The 19,624-nt window shown below is 34.2% G+C and overlaps 2 protein-coding genes across 14 annotated transcripts in view; both read left to right on the top strand.

The window, feature by feature from the left end:
• LOC118267747 (inositol-tetrakisphosphate 1-kinase-like) overlaps positions 1-19,624 on the top strand; it is a 363,870-nt gene that overhangs the window by 183,893 nt on the left and 160,353 nt on the right. The window lies entirely within an intron of this gene.
• LOC118267452 (apoptosis-stimulating of p53 protein 1) overlaps positions 1-19,624 on the top strand; it is a 273,618-nt gene that overhangs the window by 171,460 nt on the left and 82,534 nt on the right. For 2 of the 13 annotated variants that reach the window (XM_050694099.1, XM_050694094.1), the window contains exon 1: positions 9,231-9,585. The exons of 10 other annotated variants lie outside the window; for them this stretch is intronic. The gene's annotated coding sequence lies outside the window, so the exon portion shown is untranslated. Of the gene's footprint in view, positions 1-9,230; positions 9,586-19,624 lie in introns of those variants that run through there. One more of the 13 variants, XM_050694095.1, reaches the window with a different exon arrangement.

Here is a 19,624-nt window from a genome sequence, read left to right as displayed (position 1 = left end):
ACATAACTTCAAAGGAAATGCAACATTATTTACATATTCAAAAGAACCAAATCCCTATTTAGTTTACGCCCTTAATCCAGTCGTTTCTGTGCAAAGTCTCCATTCATAAAACTAGTCGAGAATGGAGGATATAAAATGGAAAGTGCTGATTTAAATTCAACGTAGTCAGCGTTGTTTTACTAGACAACATGTAATAGCATGTGAAAGAAAATAAAAATAAAAATGGCGGAATATGTTCCTTAAATTATTGAGGGTCAGTTCAATGGTTCTATTAATAGAATAGACATATTATGTTTCTATTGATAGAAATAAGACGTTTCTATCAATAGAAACTGTCTTTGTAAGCGTTTTGGAATATCGACTTATTTCTGGATTTGACTTGTTTGTCGTTTTATGTGATTCTGAATTGAACTTTATTCTTCACCAATCGTAATAGAAATAGAGCTAATGTGATATGAATGTAATAACGTTTAATCAATTCATTGAGAAGGTACGTATTTATTAAAATTGACCAAACGAATGGTACCAAATGTTAAAATATAAACTTTAATATCCTGCTACATTATATCTCTTTCAATTTCAGATTGAAAGACAAAAGACGACATTGTATTCTTTTATTCCTTACAATTCCTTACAATATTGTCTTAAAGTGGACCACAGAAGTTCATTATAAAAGTATTACGGAGGTAATAGAGACTAAGTCAAGTCAGCTCGGTCCGGTCTCTAGGGACACTGGCTATTACCAGCCGTGGCACACGAGGACGTAGAAATGTGCTTTTTAATTAGGTTTAAACGTTCACTCTAGTATCCGTTCATTGTTAAAAAAATCCAGTGGAATAGAAAAACTTGGCAACTAATCTAGATTCACTGAAAACTTAGAAGTCTTTAAAATAATAGGTTTAAGGTCGAATAATGAAAATTCGCTAAGTCTATTGACCAGTCCATTTCCGCCATCAATCCATTTATGAAATCCCTGCAAACAAATCCATTAACTTTACTCCTAACCTTAGAATAGGTCTGATTTAAAAACCGACCCTACCATTACACCAATGGAGCTAACTTATCCCAAATTCTATTATACTAAAAACGTACTAAAACTTTATATTGTATAGTCGAAAAACCAACAAAAAGCTGCCTTATCAACCAATGGTAAAGTCTTGTTCTCTTTTCTTCGGGAGGATTTACTTCGAAGCTTTGAGCCTTGAGATGCGTACGAGTTTGTTTTCGAAATAATATATCACACTTAGCCAAGATTACTTTAAGCCCCGTATAAGAAGATATATTGAAGGCTTAATACAACAGTTCAGGGTTATTTATTTTTCATTGGAGCATGTGCAAAATGATCACCCTTAGTTTATTAGCATTTTAACCTTAGTATTGAACAACTTAGAAGAATAAAGCAATGTTACTTTCTTTTAAACTGAAGACTCGGCGACGCTCAGTGATTTAGCGTAATATACAAACAAAAAACATCACACAACCCTCTATGGCTTTTATCACACGCAAATAAAAAGCGTTGACATCCGTCGTGCTACTGTATATATCTAACCCTACAACAGAAATGAGAAAAATTCACCGATGTAGCCCTCAGCCGAGAGCTTACTTATATCAGGAAATGGTCATACGAGATTTGAGGCCGGGAGCACACTGGCTGCGCGTTAAAGGGAGCTCTTGTGTGCCTGACTTATTCATATATGTAAATGTAGCCGCGCCCTAATGTTGTGTCTTAGCAATCACGCGTACCTACTGTTATACGAGTATTTCAGACGGCTCCGTACAAATATTTGTAGGACAGAACATTTCTAGCGTAAACTTGTTTTCTTCGGTTTTATATTTATTTGAGAATAAAAGGGTATCTGAATAAAGACGTGGATGTAAAATTTGATGGGAGTTTATATTCGCATTTGTATCGTTGAGAAGGACATTAGGTTCTTTCAATGAACTCGATGAGTCGATGAAAATTACAATCATTAAGTTGAAATTGATGCTTACTTAGATTTGAATTTGCATAAAGATGGTCTCTTGTGTCATTCTCACGGTACTTGCAGATGATTTTGATGTGAACTGGTCGCGTATTTATTGAGATTACCTCTTTGGTTTAGTCTGTGCAATACCCGAGTCGAGCATCTCATCAGTGGATTACTTTGGGATGACTTTGGCTGATACATTCCTATACGTAAAGTAACATAAAACTATGCAACATTGGATAAATTATTGTAAGATTCTTTATATTGCTAGCGGAATACTTAAACTTGAGAGACGAATATATTTTGAGATTACAACGTTGAATCTAAATGTAACGTTTAACGTAAATTTTCCGAAGATTTTTCAATTTGAGAATTCTCATTCATGGCTTGTGTTATCCAAATTTATTTATGGATTCGCAAACATTTTATGTCACTTAATTAATTTGTTTCTTTGGATAAATGTACGTGAACATGCACTGTTCAAACGTTCACCTCTACCTCAAACATTATGTTAATGTAATGTTCGTATTAGTACATGGCATTTGATGTTTAAATTGACATAATACTGGTGCAAATGTAAACAGACATGTTCATTAACGATTACAACGTTTAGATACGCAAATAGTCATTTGATGGTGCTCTCGGGTTACGTTGCCTTCATCAGTAATTCAAACATGTACAGTTTGCTCCGAGAACATGTTGCACCTAATCAGTATCGTGTGCAGTACTAATATATACGTAGGTTTAGAATAAGAAGATGTTTGGTCAATATTAAACGTGTCTTGGACGATTGCACATAAAAGATGAGATGGGTTTCGTAATGTGTACCATAGAACTTGTATTTTTTTCAGTTATTAATATGTTTGTTTCATTTTGTTCCATTATTTAGTACATAAGTCACGTAATTAGTAACACTCATGTGTATATTTTAATATATTTCTTGTTGGTAACATTAAACATGAGACGCTTCTCGATAACAACGAAAATGGCGTTCTAATGACATTTTAATAGTGGTTTAGGAAGCACTAATACCGTGATAAACACAAGTTCGATACCCATCCGGGCGAACTACGAATTTATTCCATTATACACATAAAACGTACATTTATACACATTAATGATTCACTCGTACGGAATAAATGGCGCGGGCGTTCGGACACAGCATTTATTCGTAGGGAAAAATAAAAGAGATTTAAACGACGGATGCATATTTACAAAAGATAGTATTAAATAAATATCTGAAACATCCGACACGAGTTTGTGGGAGCCGGAATGTTTTATTATCTCTCACTTTATGCTCATAAAGCATACCGGAGTCCGAATAGCGACATTAAATTAACCGCAGCTGTAGGTACTGTTCATGCGAGCCGGTCCGACTTTAATCCCACGAGAATGTACGTTTAATCTAAAATTTATTTATCATCATACTATTTAGACTTGTTTTATTTTATAATATTGATGTTTATAAAGTCAAGAGTTGAACAAACAGAAGTTATGAGGAAACGCGAAATGTGTAATCGTATTAAAATGTAGGGCAGCCATTGTTTCAGTATTTGGCTCATACATACAGGGTTGTTTCAATTGGGAAGTTCAATAAACAACATATAGATAAAGGTTTCGATAAACAGATACTATTACATCCATACATCCCTATTCTCGTATGTTTTACAAGGTTTCAGGCAAACCCATCGTATGTTTTGATTGTATTACTATGATTTTTCCTTCTACATCTCAATCTTACTTGTTTATTTATTTATTGGGATTGAAACTGAGCTCATTTGATTCGATATTCAGTTCACGAAAATTATAGTTTCTCGGAGATCTGTAATCAACTTAGTTAGACAGAATATAGAATTGTATCTGATTTTGTACAATGTATGAACAATAATGTAAGTTAACCATATTTGAACTTTCCCTTTTAAAGCTTGTCCAAAACATGAATTTCTTTTGGCCACAAATAATGGTTGGTTAAACAAAACACGTTAGCCTGAATAGTCGGTCGGCTTAGCGAGCCTTTCAAAGAAGGAACGAGGAAGTATAAATTAGGAGGGGGCGTGAAATTCCCCGGCTTGCTGTCAATCCATACAAAGGCATGTATGACGGAATTAAAATTCCATCCAAATGGGCATTTAAACTGGCGTGGTTGATGTTTTGTATGTGTTTTGCGTGTATGCTTCTTCCAGTTTCGGGTTAACGATATAAATTAAAGACTTAGGGTAGATTAGAATTGTTTACGTTCGTAAGTAAGAAATCTTTGTGATTAATCTTAATGTTTATGCTGCCGTGTTAGGCCAGATGTTCATTGTTTAGACACATTTCTTTATGAAACTGTTCGTGTACTTAATTAAAACAACTAATTATTATTATTAATGGCTTTGCCCTTCTCATTCAGCCACGTGCTAAAGATTACTTTCCAAAACTCTCTTAATTTCTTTTTGTTGTCACATTAAATCTATCTAAACGTAGGTAATACTGTCCGAGGTAACAATCTCAGTGCATTACAATAAATACAAATAGCTTCTTATATCTGTCGCCTAAAATGTAAATTTTCTACATCTGTTGTCGGCAGAAACGTTTGAGTAAACTATTTACGGTCAGAATACTTGAAATCCTTTTAAACCGGAGTGCACCATGTTATCGAATCCTGTAAGTAGTAGATACGACCCCTCCTCTCCATAAACTTGTTTGATAAGGGATGTATGTCAAGGACCAAAGTAACTGCTAACAATTCCCCACATTCCATAGAAGATTCCTACTCAAGTACTGTTATGTATTACCTGTTTTTTGGTTCGATAGTTTCTTTTGAGGAATGACGTGTAAGAAGGCTAAAGTTTACTGTGTATTTTTAGATTTAAAAAGGGCTATTTTTGACTGAAATTCTCAGTACCAATCGTATAATATCATACCAACTTTATGAATATGTTTTTTCTACCAATTTTGTAATGTATATCAACGTTGTTTGATATTTAGATACTTGATTAGAAGTTGTTTGCTATCCTGTGTAATATTTGCAGAATCTTTTATTTGGAATGCCAAATATAGAACAAAACATTCTAAGGAAACGGGACATGTCATTTTCACAACAATTATTTGGTTTGCGAAGGAAATAAATGATGATATTGCCCTATGGGGTTTGTTTTCTCTATCAAGATTGTGTCTGTCAAATAAGTCACAGTCAACTGCAATCTTTGACCTGTCAGTTTAACTTCCCCCCATTGATAGGAAACTATGAATTTTTGACAAAAATATTTAGTATTGTTTAGTGAAGTACTCCATTAAGTTTGAACGCATTGTTTTTGTTTCCAAAGGAAATAAAACCACTATACTTACACAATACAGTCTCACAGACTTGCCACTTTTGAATGGTCGAGCGTCAAAGATGAATTCGGCGATACAATAACGCTCTCCCGTCGGGTGCTATTTTTTTCTTTCAAAAACCGTCTCATTATCTTTTTGAAGAAAAAAAGGCAAAGGAAACACTTGAGGGTCATCGAAGGCGGAGCCGAACTAATGTGCGTGGTTGTGTGAGCTTTAGTTTCTGCCACCTAAAAAAAAAGTTTTGAACTTGTCTGCAAACGTAATTATTTAGAAGATTGATGGTAGAAACTAACACATTTGTGGGTCAATTTACAAATAATAGTTAGAAACCTATCAACTTCTGGAATGCGAATGGACTATTATTTCAAAATTATTACGCCATTGGCAATATAAAAATTATAGGGAATCATAGGAATGTGACGCGGGAAGTCAATGCCTTCCCATTATCTCGTCAGGGGTCAAAGACTAACGTTTATTGTGATCACTATTTATTGATTTTTATTACATCTTTCTCACTTTTCTTACATTGTTTCTACATTACTGAACATTTACATTTTTATCGAACTTTAAAACGCTATTTGTAACCAATTCCGAAGGCTCGCTTCATTTAATTCTATTAGTATTTAATGTTATACCTCTGAAGAGTGTTCTAAAAGGTTTAAAACGCGAAATGTATGAGAAAATAAAGGAACGCTTCACTTACTAAGGGCACCGTTTGTATTTGAGTGTAATTTTATAGATGAAAACTTTTTTGAACTTCGTTTACATAATTTTAATGTAACGTTGTTATGGGGTCGACCTCGAGTTAATTTTGGAAACGTTTAAAATGTTTTACCCTTAGGTTACTTCGTTATAGTAGTAGTAGGTACTCTCAGTCTACTTCGTGGAAATCTGTATCTTACAAGTTCTTGTGTAGGCTACCTTTCACCTTTACCTGAAACATGTTCGCTTGAGTAAGTCCATTATTAACCTAGGTAATAAATTAAGGTTATTATGCCAGGTAGCCATATAGCCGAAATCAATTAAAATATATCACACTTACCTCCTTCGTGCTAATAACTTTAGGAGAAAGCTAAGCTTCATTTGCTTGAGCTGCGTCAGTTGTCCGGTGTTGGGGATACCTCGTCTTATCTACGCCTATCCGTTATCAATTAGGGGTCGTAGCTGGTAAAAGGTCCCTTCGTAAATCGTTGTTCGTAAATCGTGTGTGATATCCCCATGTTTGTAGGTCATTAGGGAACGAGCCTGATCTTTACATTTTCACGACATTGCCTGCGCCCTTTTGACGGCGACGAATTATCCCTGTGTCAACATGTTGTGTAAATGTAAATATACGCGTTATGTTAGAAAGATTTCAAAGATGATGATTTGATGCGATCAAAGAATTAATGTTTATGTTAAATTAATTTTATTGACTGTTATTTATGTTTAATTCGAATTCATTTTAGGGTGAATCAATGAATATGCTGAGGGGCTTTTAATTGGCGATGAAAATGTGACATTTGAGTCGTTCTCACAAAATTTGAAACATTGTAACGCCGTCTTAGATCCAACCTCTTCATTAATTACATTCATTAACCAAAAATTCATAGATAGATACTTATCTCGAGTCGTCATAACCAACTAGCTCTATAACAAACAATCCTAATACTCTAGTACCTGTATTATCTAAGTACAGTGATACCCCACATTCTTGGCGCTGTGCCAGGTGGTAGACTGACATGAATACTGTACTTGTGACGAGCTTCCGAACTATGAAGCAATTATAAATTCCATTTCTCAACTTACCTTTGCCCTGTATTTGAACTTTTCGTCTTAAAGTGCATTTTAGAGTGGTTCTTAGACTGCTTAAGTTACGTATTTTAGGTTAAATACATGGTCATGGATTTGCGTCTACTATGTATTATACTTATGTATCATGTATTCCACAATGAGTGATTAAGTATGTTTTAGCCCCTATATTAGACGTGTTTGAGGATATTAGGTATACTTAAAAGGCACTGGGCTAAAAACTTTGTGAAACACGGTGTAATGTTAGTGACCTTAAAATTATTTCGTTAATTATACATTAAACTCAATGTTTATTTTCGTTCGTATAAAACTCTGTATGTTTTAACTGTGTGAAAAACATTATAATTTATGTAAATATTTCTATTCTAAGCTTTCGTACCTACACCTTCTGGGAAGTTTCGGCCTGATTTATTTTTAATTTATTGGCAGATCACCTTTAACATTTAGAATCGTTAAAACCCGCTTCAGTTTAATTTATGTGTACTTACCACACCTTTACGCTAATTTTTATTGCGTTATTTCACAAAATTTTGAATTCTAAAACCATACACTTCAAAGTAGGTAAGCTTAACTTATTCATACAATGTTATCAAAATAATTTTTAACGATAACAGTAAAACGAATCCCGCTAGGCATGTTGATGTAAAGCACTCACGCGATCTGTCACATAAATATTCCGGGAGAAGGTCGCAAATTTACGACAGGTGCAAATAAAGAGATACCACAAATTCCTCAATGAATAAAGGCAACATACTTCTTTTTGGGCGGCGTGGACGTCTTAGAGAGGCGGCCGGCCAACTTCATAATAACATATTTTATGCATCGATAAAGCTCTTATCTGGGAGCGCCCTTTTCTCAATAGCACATTCTCGACCGTATGAAAGATACAAAGTCCAAAGTTATCTTAGTTATTTTAGACCTTCTCTTTGAGAAGTTACGGTTGTTATTCGGCTCTTTTGTGGCCGACGTATCTGATTTACGGCCAGGTGTGGACTCTCGTCGCTCGCCACTCTTCCATTCAAAGCTTGCACAAAGTGGGACACCTCTAGATTGGCGGTCTCCGATGAATTCGCTCCGTTTCAACGTCAACTCGCAAATACGTAATTATTTTTATTTTTGGACGACGGTCAGACATACTGACACACTGTAATTTAATTTCATGCTTTTATCTTCTGATTACGATTTCAATTACTTGGGTCATTGTCGTCCGTCGGCCATTACTTAATGAGTTTATTTTATAGCACATTCTGTCTGTTATGATTGATAAAAGGTTGGTGTCGTATCACTCGATGCCTTGACCAAACCTGTCGTTGGCGGAAAAATGACAAACAAATTCCAACAACTCTGACGGTTGATATTATTCAAACAGCAACCAAAACTTCCTTTCCTTTCTCATATCTTGCCGATTCAGCGTCATATGAATTCAGTATTCAGTGCGAAGTTGAGTGAACGCCTACAGGCAGCAGTCGGACGAACACCGGAGAATTTTATTGGAAACCGAGACGCTCATTGAAAATGCATTTTTGAGGTAATTCTAAAATAGTTATATTCCTTAGAAATAGTTAATGGATTCAGTGAAAAAACCTTTTAGTGGAACAAACGTTTGTCGATTGTTTTTATCTCAAATTGAAACGATACGCGAGATTGTATGTGGGTATTTCGGTTAACTGTTTGACGGCAAAGTAAATATTTGATACGAAATATTGAACGCAAGGTCTGTATCCTCGACCGAACTGTCAGCTGCAACAACCACAACTTTGGACGTGTACGTGAACAAGGAGCATGTGGTTCAGTGTCGGCTTAGTTATGATGAACAACATTTAATTATCTCGGAGCTCGCAACTCGAAATACTAAGAACACGGAAGATAATTACGGGGGTGGTAGATAAATGAATTCCAACAAGTGCCACGGAACAATACAGGTAGCGCATTCTGGCTCGCGGCCTCGTTTACAACCGTACATAAACAAAGAGTCAAATCTAAGGCACAAGTAATTATGAACGTGCAACACTTCACATTCCTTACTGAGCTTTTTTCTCTTTAATGTGTGCATTTTTTGGAATGAGGTGTCGGGGTAGAGGGATGGGGGTGCACACTAGCTTACACTGTCGTCGTCCTCCGGCGTGTCCGTCTGCGTCAGTTCAGTAGCTTCGCGCCCTTGCTAAGGGGTGGTCGTGCGCTCTCCCGCGATGCCGCAGTACGGCCTCTTTCGATACATCCGTGAATTTTAGTGAAGTTTTATTTTCAAAGACATTTTTATGTTATTTGGATTATGCGTGCTCACAAAATTGGCTGGAAACCTTAATGATTGTTACCGTCGAATATTCCTTTGACCCCAATTTTCTTATTAATTTCACTTTGAAGAAGTTATTTATTGATAAAAGATTTTCGTTAATAAATCTTTTTAAATTAAATTTGTGAAGGTTCACTGGGCGGAAAGTATTTAATTTTATCGATGTTACTTTGTAAATAAAATTAGTCGGTAGTATGATGTAAATAGCTGAAACTTGTAAGTATAATGAATAAGTTAAGACGTTGTTTTGTTATGTTTTGTAGGTACCTGTGTTTTTTACGCAACACGGGTCGGCTTTGTTGGGATTGTTATTTTTCGGTTGAACTTTTGAGTATATCTGTAAAGTTTCGGCAGGTCAACTAAGATATGCATATTGTCGCCATATGTTACATGCTTAGGGAAAGAAAAAAGTCAAGTAGGTACTTGAGTACATCATCGAAAGTCAAGAATTTTGGCGATAGATTTTTTTTTATTCTTACAAGACTAAATGTTATACAGGGGTGGGTAACCATAACGACACCTACAAATACTGTTCATAAAGCTTGGAACTGACTTCCTACATCCTACAGTGTACACTATACCTAAATATCTATGACTAGAATGGCCTACGCACGGTTTACCTCGCATCCTTTGACATTTCTCTTGACTGTTTACATATTTATTTATATCTTGGTTATATTCCCACGGTTATGAAACAGGTTTGGTCTGTTTGAAGCGTATAATTCATTCATATGTTATGCATTAGTAAATAAAGTTTAGGATTTTTTTTTGTTTTTTAATTGTGTATCGCGTTTCATAGTCAAGTGTAAACTATTTTGTTGAAGTTTTTAAAGAGTTGAAAACTTTTAAGTGGAATAAAATAATGTGTGTGAAATAGATATTGTTTCTACTTTCTAGATAATGAGAATTTAAGAATTTTGGTACACTTTGGTATTTTATGGTTTTAGTCGAATTTAACAGACGATCGAATCGATTTTAATTCAATAGATGCATTTATGATCATTAAACAAATATGTATGTAGAATTTTTTGAGACCCAACAATATATTGTATTGTGTCTTATTCATCTTTCATTTTTGTGTATTAAAACCTAAATATTGAAAGTTACGAGTATCTACATATTTCATCTAAGACAGCCGATTTCAAAACTTCAATAGCAATTAAGAAAACGTATCTACGTAAGCATGGTTCAAAATTTCCAGAAGTAATCTTTGCGTCATTGTACTGTATAATATAATAATTCATAGTAATGAATAATTAGAAAAAAATGAGCGCTAGAGTTTATTATGACCAAATTGCTCTAATTGTTTATGGTATGACGTATTTGAACGAATTGCGTGGGACCGTAAACAGCTGGCTGTACCGCCTACTTTTTATTTTAAGAACACCGAAGTTTCCTAATTTGAAATATGATCTAAGTTTATGATGTGAATTCAAATTACGAACGTATTGTCTCATTAACTTTAAATATGGAATTCTGTTTGTTTTAACGTATATTATTTTTATTTTATCTTTTCCATATATTTTGACATGTTCATATAAAATCATGAAATTAGACTTTTTGGGTCGTTTTTGCATTATTGTCCATAATGTGACCACCGCATTACAAAACCAAAATACCTTAGATAAGGGTGCACAATGAACTGTGCGTCAACGTAAACAGTTTTTGCTGCAATGCACATTAAACATACAATACAGGACTTAGTTTTTTTATACACAAAGTCCAGAATAGAACGATCCATCACTGACCGAATACCTTCCTTTGGTGTACCACTAATGGGTAAGAAACAGTTTCGAATGGCCCTTTGAACATACATGAAACTTTTTGTGGGAGTTGTCGACTAGTGGTTACGGGTCCAGTAAGGGTTTTTGTGTCCACCCGTTATTAGGTCGACACCTTACCCTTGAGGGTACCAGGCACCTGTTACTAGCAATGCGCTAGTAAATATTATATTTATGATGTACCCTGTACGTTTTTGCTCGATGTGGTTTTACCGGATTGGTCAGATTGAGTATATGAAAGTAGTGATGTGGTGTATAGCGAAAAGCGGGTGTTATGTTTAACAATAGTCGAAATATAAATCAGTTAGTGGTTGGAATTCAATACTTTAATTAACCAGATATGGATAATTATTCAAAATATTGCATATGGCAAAGAGCTCTCCCCTTATTACATCGGACTTATACTGCAAATGGTGAAAAGTGGGTGTACAATGTATAGCGGTATCAAAACCTCTGTCTGTAATATTGCATCAGTTTTAGGTTGTCGTATTTTGAATCAACCTTTTTTATTAGTCCTTACTTATAATATTATAAAAAGAAACGAGCACTTGTTTGTCTTCCTCTTGGAACGAGCGATTTTAATTCTTATAACTGGGACACAGGAGTTTGAAGAACGACAGGAAACTAATTTTAGAAGGCTATTTTTTCCTTTAATCACGTGGGCGAATCAGCTACATCTAATATAAAGTTAAATATAATTTGCAAACTTTTTTCCTTCCTTTTACGAAAAGCAGGCAATAATTTGCCGGCATTTAATTATATTATTATAGGTACAATCATTATAAATACCATCACATAGGTATCATTCTACACAAGTCTCTGTTTCCAGTTTATTCTTACTGTATTTAGACTAGACTGCCTGCTTGGTCGAGTGGTCGCAATTACGACTGCCGGACAATGGGTCTCGATTTTTAGATCAGATTAACTGGGCTTTTTCAGATTATCAAAAAAATCTCAGTAGTTACAAGGAGTAATTGTGCCCAGTATATGGCTATAGGTTCACCCCCTATTACTTGGGACTTGTGACACAAATTGTGAAAAGTGGGTATATATTGTATAGCGGCATTACGTGCCATAATGTGCACCTCTGCCTACCGCTTCGGGGATAAAAGGCGTGACGTTATGCATGTGTATGTATCTAGTTTTAGGTATAGAGCAGTTGTTTACAGGGTAATTCAGCTCAACATTGATTGCAAACTGTATATGAGGATTGAGAATTAATTACTGGTCGCCAATAGGATGACCTGTGTAATTGCGTAGTCAGCTTGTTAGCTTTGCGGACAATAGAATCATTGTGTCTGGAAACTAACGGTGTGATATCCACATAATGTATGTGTATGGATATACCGAATTACCTTTGTAGTGTTATACAGAGAAATAGACTGATAGATACCTATATCTAGGTCTGTATAAGTATGTATAAAGGATTTGGTATTTTTTCTAATTGGTATTTAAAGCGTCATAGTGGCCTGAGGTTCAAGACTTAGACTTGTCGTGCATGAGACTGCAGGGGAAACTTACCAACGGCAAGTTCTAATGTGACTTTTTCCGAGTTATATATGTACTTTCTAATATTATTCAGACACCACTGACAAATAATTTTGATCATGAGATGATGATGATATTAAAAACTAGCTTTGATCTACAGTTCTATCTGTATTAATATAGTCTATGTCCTTTTGCATACTTTCGACTATATGTTTGCAAAATTAGAAGAAGATTAGTTTAGCAGATAAAGCGTAAAGAGGTAACAAACCAACTTTCGCATTTGTAAACATAAAAACAAATTACGACATAGCTAAAATAAAACACTGAATACTCTTCATACGACTATCATACAGAGACACGTGTAAAAAGTCAGTAAATATAAGAATAAAAAAATAACAAACAAGCCATAGTATTCCCAAACATAACAGTTATGTAAACAAACAAACAGGTTGTTTTCATAAGAATGTAAGTATAAACATTTACAAACATCTTTCCTAGATTTAATGTGAGCTATTTATTTATTTAGGATGCTGTTTGCTTTACTAAAAATGTCGCGTTGACCCGCCTTCGTGAATTTCGATGGATATGTCTATATATGAAATTGGTATTCTACTTCTGGTATATAAATAATTTTTCTATGGAAAATTGACGAAAGTATCCACAGTTCTTCTACTAGAATAAAATTTCATGTTTCGTTTTGTTAGAAAATTACAAAGTTATTTTTTTCCTTTGGGTGTTCTTAAAATTCTAAAACAAACGAACGAAATCCTAGCAATCTGTTTTAGGGGTCACTCAAACCAAGAGTTTCAAATAATATTAATCGTCTCTATGAAATACACACAATATTATCTTTAAATATACATATTATAATAATACGTGGTATAAATACCTATCGTAAAAGGACCGCACATTATTCAAATTACTATTTTCATTTCAATCATTCTGTGTTTCATTGAAAGCGGTATAAAATAAAACGGTTGAGTTCATTTTATGCGCCATATTGAATCTGTGGAACATTTCGGTGCTGAACAATCATATGGCGAATGGGTTTGGAATGTTAATACGCCCAAACAGAGCATATGCGCTTGCTGACTTTGCTAAAGCCAGTCTGCATTTGAAACGTTTCTTGTGTTTCATATTTTATTTTGTATGTTATTTTACACTGCAGAAGTTGGTTTTAGACATTATCTAGACACACGGCAGTGTGTCCGCCAAGTTCGAGCAAAAAAACCGACACACCGGCCGTGGGTTATATTACACGAACCATTTCGGGCCAAGTTCGACCCACCTATAACTCAAAATCATATTACGCATATGAAATTTCTAGTATCTATCGAGATCTACTTACTGTCTAAAATACAAAATTTCATTAATGTAATTGTAGATCTTGAGATATTGACGTCAGAAAATATTTTTACTATACACTCACTGACTGACTCACTCATCAAAAACCTAGACCACTTCCAATGCGTATTGACTTGAAATTTGGCATGGAGGTAGGTCATTAGGTCAAGGTAAAGGAAAAAATCTGAAAATGGCCAAGTGTGAGTCGGTTTTAAAAATAATGAAGGTGTAAATTCATACCCCTAAGGAACTAAAACAAAAAAATTATCTATATCTTCCAATGGTCGTTTGGAATGTTAATACGCCCAAACAGAGCATATGCGCTTGCTGACTTTGACCTAAAGCCAGTCTTGACTCATTGCGTTTAGTAGGTTTATAACAAAGTGTGTGAAAACTTGTGTTTCATATTTAACTGATTCTGTGTATGGAACTTGGTACTTTTACACTTCTTTTATAGGCGAAGCATTCCAATATTATCGAACTTGGTCCTTTAGACATTATACATATTTACGCTTAGGGCCTGCTGTACAAAGTCTAATTCAATTGTTATTAACATATCTCATACATACTCATACAAAGTAGAAATAATTAAAACTTTCCGCTACATTTAACACACATTATAAATCAGGCACTGTATAATAGAGGTCCTTTAAACAAGATTTGTGTGTTGCGAAGAAATTTTAGGAAAAAATCAGTCGGTACATGATTGGAATAATAAATATATAAGGTACTTTAAATAATATTACAAAAAACCTAAAAAAAAACTACGCTTAAAATGAAAAATTCAAGAGTCACGATAATTTTTAGATTTTTGTCACCGACAAAATTCATATTACATGTCTACTTTGAGACATTTCTTTTGCACAAAAAATATCTTTTGAACCTTCAAAATTTAACGTATTCGACTCACACAAAACCTAGGACTAGTGCGTAGTAATAAAAATACATATTTATGTACGTTAAAGTATCGGTATGCGTACGAATGTAAAACAACAATGCCTAGTTTCTGCCCATCCGTACACGTACTTTACATTGTATGAAGAATTCTCGCATTATTCTGTCACCGGCGAACACTCGCTTATCAAAATATTGAAAATCGATATCCACCTTACAAGCTTCAATAACCTCAAGTGTGATATAAAAGTACGACACAAAGATTCTCACTCGTTTCCTAAGGTATCTTGTGACGAGGTAATGTTGCCACGTACTTTTTAAATGGAGAGTTGCTTTCAAGGTATTGTTCTATAGCTGGTCTTTGTATTAGGATGTTGTATCTTGGTTTAGCATAGCAATACAATTTAGTAACTTGACGGCAACACGCCTGTGAGTCATCTGGAGTTGCCATTGGCGGCGCTGATCGCTTACCATCAGGTGACGTGTATGCTTGTTTGCCCCATTCCACAAAAAAAATGGTAGCTATGGTTTAGCCACGGGGTTAAACAACAGATAAGTCAATATTTAGTCAATTAGGTTGCATCTAAATCCAATCATCCCATAATATGGGTCTACAGAAAAAGAAGGATATTCGCAATAAAAAAAATTGCTACATTATTAACTGCCAATTATAAAAAAGATTTTAAACAAGATCAGCCTAGAAGAGAAACCCTCTCAATTACGTATTTATTTTTCAATTAAAGAACGATTATGTCTTTATAATACCTAACTGAATACTTAAGTAAACAATTATTGTTACTAGGCAAGCATAACAGAGCCATAATGACGTTTAAGTATTTATTAAATGGCGAACGACCGTGAAGGCCTTAACTTTTTAATTACAAGACGTAAAAGTAAATGGCTACGATTGAAGATGGGCTTACTTACCCGACTTTACAAATGGTATCTATATTGTTACCGTTTATTTAAGTGTAAATTAATATTGTATATTAATGAGACTTCTCTCAAGTAGGGAAACGCGATGCTTGTGTAATTTGCTACAAACTGTCTTTACTTTGTCATTTTGTTTCTCTCTATTTTATTTTGTCATTGTTTTGCATTATATGTATGGAAAAAGGAATATATATTATACGCGATTGTGGCGCAAAAGACATCTTGCTGGTGCTTCATTTAGACTATGCAGACTGACAAATATTTGTCAATTAATCCCATTTCCTTGTTACATTTTCTCATCAATTAATTTCTATCTCTATGTCAAATTACACAGTATTATCTTGTACTTCACTTCTGAATAATTATTGCAATATGTCCCCAGTTTATCTTAACAGTGCTTCATTGCCCAGTTCATAATCAGTCCAATTCTAAAGATATACAAGTTGTGGCCCAAGGCTTTGGCTACCGGCAACAATAAGTTAATTTGGAACAGCAAAATAATAGCTACCCTTCATAGTAGTTAAATAAAGTACACTGTCCAATTAATAAATTATTAATCAAGCTTTACAATTCTAATATATCTCTGCTGTATTAGATTTAGTTTAAAATAGTTAATTTTCAATTTTAAAAAGACAAAGGGCAACTAAAATAGCTTTGTCTTGTTATAACTTTGATCGATATGCTATTTCCGTCAATGTTGCGCTCTCAGAATGGATTGTAGACCCTATTGTCTAAAATAAGGTTTATGAATGGGGACTCACGTGTTTAATGAACAGATAGGTTGGTCCTCAATTTGTAGGACTATTGTTTGAAGTAAGGGAGGCATTAATCTAACGTATCTCCCATGTAATAACACTGAAAACTTTATTACAATATTATTACATGTCTGTCAAAGTAAAGACATAAAAGTAAGTAACTAGGATCATATATTTTCTTAGTTACAAACTTCCACAAAGTTTCTCTTTGGTATTTACCCACAATATTGGCTAAATGTCTTTAGTTTCGGCTTGCTGAGACCTAAGATCAATAAAATTTTATTCGTTCGCATAACGTTTGCGTGGCAGCCCTGGTTTTACAGTCAGCGACAAAAGCCATTGAATAATTTGAATTCTGGTGAATGTTCCTGTTTTGGTTGTCTTACAAGTGTCGTCATTAGCAAACTTGATAATGTCTCTTAGACATTTGATATTTTTAGATTTTGTTAGAATTTTTGTGTCATTAATACCTAAGTTTTAATTTAAGGCTTCCTTTTAGTACTACTTTATGTATACTACATATTACTACAGATATTGTTGGATACAGTATTCTTTTTCTAACAAGAATTTCTCATTGGACGCACCCCACTACAACATAGGGTTACTGAACAATTAAAAATATCTACTTAAATCTATTTTTCAGCATATTACACTTCAAAAAGTAGGTTGTTTAAACGGTTTAATAGGCTGTAGGTACTTACCCAGAAATTTTGTTTCCATTTAATTGTAATAGGTCCACAATAAACTGCTTCAAAGAATTATTGTTCACGAAATATCCGGTTAATTGAGCTATAAACTCGTCATTACCTGTTAATTATGACAGCCTTTACTCTGTTTAAACGGAACAATATTATTTTGATGATGTCTATTTTCGACTCCTAAAATATATTTTAAAATGATGTCACGGCTTTTAATCCCCGAACTTGTTGTTAGAGACGCTTTCAATATATATGTAACACCCACTTTTCACCAGTTAAGTCTTTCTTAGAGGATTGATAAAGCCGAAGTCTGAAATGCTTTTTAAAGCTTGCTCTTATAACGTTTTTATCCTTGTAGTTGTCTAGTTTTTATGGACAATTTTGTTTTTTTTTCCATTACCTATGTAAGAAATAATGTTTCATATTTTAGATTATTATTATACCATGTTTTAGTCTCTTAAACTGGTATCAACTTTAGGGAGCATAACATTTTTTTTACCTGTATTTAAAAGAACAAAAAACTAAGATAAAAACACAATAATAATTATTTACAGAAATAGCAGTACCTAGTTTTGGGTAGTTAATTAATAAACGTGTGAACTGGACGGTTTATGAACGTATTCCCAATATTACGCGGTGACGTCCGATGGCTGTTGATTACGCGTACGGCCGCCGCGTACAGCGTACAACCGACCGCAACGGTAACTGTGTAAAATGTTAACTGAAAATCATCGTGTCATTCAGTGATCTCGTGGTCAATGATGATGTTGTGTGTGGTGGTAAGGTTGTTCTGTAATCGGGGCTGATATTATTGTTTAATATTAATTACAAGTATCAAATATGAAATCATGTAAATTTTATAGAGATACACAAGCTTTTAAAATGCTGATATGATCAAGTTACCTCTGAAATATATCGAAGTTAACTTTGCTTATCACTTACTGTTAATCCGTATTTAACAATTATTTTATGAGAATATGAAAATAACATACAATTATAACTTCATTACCAAAAGTAATAAATGGGATATTGATCACATGATATTGATCACACAAACACCAAAAATTGCTCAACAACATTGAGATTTATCGTTCAAAACCCACCTGAAGTGGCGGACTGCCTAGTAGAAACGGGGTAACACTCCTTCTCGCCTCGTTCAAGGCGGCAGAAGTCATAGGATGAATTTTCGCCCTCAAAAATAAAAACGCTCTAAACTTAACTCCGTATCCACATCTCCTCAAATCTTTACCCACGATATATTTTCTTAGTAAACATAATTCAGTATTCACTACAATTTATTTACCTTCAAAATATCCGTTTGCCTATAAACATCAACCTGAGTATTCATTCCTTTTGCTGACAGTCAGTGACATTTCCGCATGGATTTCGAGTCGAGCCTCCGCGTACACACAGCTTACATATCCAGCTATACAAAACCAGTTTATCTTGGTCTCGCTTTGTATAATCTTTCTGCACATTCAACGGTCAGCTTATACTGGTAGTCATAGCTTAATGTATGTATGTATATTTGTTATGAGACATATAAGTAAGTAGACACAACCGATCTACTAGATTTACATACGGTTCAATGAATTCATTATAAGCTCAAATACACGGTGACACGTGGGAGAAGCATAAGTAATTATTATCTTTATTATTGGTTTTTATTGATTTCCTTTGTAATTATGGCTTACGACAATATATTCTATCACACGGCATAATTATGTATAACAGATTATACCTTTATTTTTCATACCCTCAGGTACTTAGGTTTAGATAGTTATTCTAATATTATTAAAACAACTTGAGTTTATATATTTTCGAAACTTTTCTTGTTTATTAACCTTGAATACCGCAAACTACTAACATTATAATATCATGAACCCGACCGGTTCAATTTTCATTAAACTTTTCGCATCAAATTAAGTTAGATAATAGTTTTATTATTTTCCAACACTACAATGTAAGCTTTAAACTCGATGTAGAAAACATTAAATAATTCGAACATTTAATAAAAATCATACATTTGTTAGAAACATGCTTAGTTTCCAAAGTTATAAGTCTAGTTTCCGAACAAATCTATCTCACAAGTTGAAAGATTACAAATGTTACAAAATGAAACATTTCATACCGTTTCTAAAGGACTCTTTGTGCCAGATCTCTTTCCTAATAGTCCTTCAGCTCCTTTCCACCCGTCCTTGAGACAAGATAATAAATCTTCTGTAGCAAAGAGGAAAGGCAGGGAACAAAAATGCGTCATGTAAACACCCAAACACTTCGGGGGTCCCGTCGTAAGCCAAGTGAAAAGGGGGTATTAACTTAATGATCCTAACACATCCAACAGGTAGGTAGAGTGATCTCA

This window comes from Spodoptera frugiperda, chromosome 6 (assembly GCF_023101765.2).
Source record: "Spodoptera frugiperda isolate SF20-4 chromosome 6, AGI-APGP_CSIRO_Sfru_2.0, whole genome shotgun sequence".
In the NCBI taxonomy this organism is placed as follows: Eukaryota; Metazoa; Arthropoda; class Insecta; order Lepidoptera; family Noctuidae; genus Spodoptera; species Spodoptera frugiperda.
This window is presented reverse-complemented; position numbering and strand designations above follow the sequence as displayed.